Raw genomic sequence first — 2,170 nt, forward strand, 5'->3', positions numbered from 1 at the left:
CTGCTCAGGAAACAAGGGCAAGAATTAACAAATGGGGCCTCATTAAACTAAAAAGCTTCTGTACATCAAAGGAGACAACCAAGGAAGCAACCAGAAAACCCACAGAATGGGAGAAAATCTTCACTAGTGACACATCCAACAGAGGTTTAATAACCAGAATTTATAACGAAGTCAAAAAACCGAACCAAGACAAGAAGCAACCCAATGAAAAGATCGACTAATGAGCTGAACAGAGAGTTCTCAAAAGAAGAAGTAAAGATGGCTATGAAACATCCTAAAAGATGTTCAACATCACTAATAATTAGGGAAATGCAAATTAAAACCACTTAAGATTTCACCTTACCCCAGTCAGACTGGCTAAGATCAAGAAAACAAATGATATCAAATGTTGGGGAGGATGTGGGGAAAGGGAAACACTCATCCACTCTGCTGGTGGGGCTGCAAATTTGTTCAACCCCTATGGAAAGCAGTGTGGAGAATTCTTAAAAAACCATAAATGAACCTACCATTTGACCCAGTTATACCACTCCTTAGCATATACTCAAAGAACTCATCCTACTGCAGAGACACATGTACATCCATGTGTGTTGCTGTTCTTTTCACAATAGCTATGAGATGGAAGCATCCTAAGTGTCCCTCAATTGATGAGTGGATAATGAAAATGTGGTTCATTCATACGATGGAGTTTTACTTAGCAGTAAAGAAAGGTGAAATCATGAAACTTTCAGGTAAATTGATGTAGGAACTAGAAGCTGTTATACTAAGTGAAGTAACATAGACTCAGAAAAAAAATCGACATGTTCTCCCTCATATGTGGATCCCCTAGAACTAAATCCTGATAAGTGAGTATGTATCCAGACATAACTACAGGAACCAGAATAATGGAAAGGAAACAGGGAGGTAAAAAAAAGAAAGAACCTGTGAAAGAGAAGAACAGTAGGAAACAGGCCTTAATAAGGGAGATATGGATAAAAATTGGGTTAGTTTAAGGGGGGGAGGGTATACAAGGAACCTAGGGTCATATACTTGTTTCTGGTTCACGTTTTCCTTTTCCTATAAATTATCTGTAAGCATAATTGTCATTAATATAAAAATGAAGCTAAGGAGTCACTACTTTTGTTCCTGGTACAAGGTATGAGTTTAACTGTTTCTTAGATACTGAATCTGCTTTCTGATATCAAATTATCATCAGGTTAAATACCTTTACTGTATTTTACTGTTTGCTGACTTTTGATACATTAATATGTGTGAGAGTTGAAGACTGGGGAGAAGACAATATTTTCCTTGCCTTAAATTAGAGAACCCCATCCCTGATACACATACATTCACTGTCTATAGTGGAGGTACCATGCAAACTAATCCAACCCAATTAGCTTACTGTTTCCTGCCTTACCTTTCCTGGAATATCCCAATGAAGATAGAGTCTAAGCTTTTCCCATCTTTTATTTTCTGCCCCTGTATTAACAGGGAATTGTTTCAATGACCCTGCAAAGCCTTCAGTGAGCTTCCTTCCAAGCTTCCTTTTTATTTCTTCTTGAGGCCTTACCTAAGTTACTGCACCAAAGCCCACATTTTAGAACTGTCTTATAAGCAACCTTTTTCTTCCTATTCTTTACATTACATTCCACATAAAAATAGTTTTAGCATTTTAAATTCCTTTACTGAACTTCTTTATTCATATTTTACAAAGAGATTGAGAGATGCTGAGAGACTCACTTCAAAAGGTATCCATACGACACTGAAAAAGGCTACCCTGACAGATGTTTCTCTTTTATTTCCTCTTGATTAGCAGTGGTAACAGTTAGACCATGGCTTGTAAGAGTGCTGCCTGCTAATGTGGGAAGTCCCCATTTGAAAGTCCACCATGGACATGTTTTAAGAAACAGATGAGATGTCAGACATAAAAAAAATTCATGTACGGCTATGACACGAAGAGGCAAAATTCTCTAGGGGAAAAAAGACAAATGGGAAGGGGAAAGTGGAAGAAAAGTGAGAAAGAAATGAGGGGGATGGTCAGGGTATAGTATATAATTGCATGAAAATGCCCATAAGGAAAACATATATATGCATATGCATACATCGATATCTATCTATCTATCTATCTATCTATCTATCTATCATCTGTCTATCTATCATCTATCTTCTATTGATATCTATCATCTATCTATCT

Source organism: Nannospalax galili, unplaced genomic scaffold (assembly GCF_000622305.1).
Source record: "Nannospalax galili isolate Female #2095 unplaced genomic scaffold, S.galili_v1.0 scaffold95, whole genome shotgun sequence".
In the NCBI taxonomy this organism is placed as follows: domain Eukaryota; kingdom Metazoa; phylum Chordata; class Mammalia; order Rodentia; family Spalacidae; genus Nannospalax; species Nannospalax galili.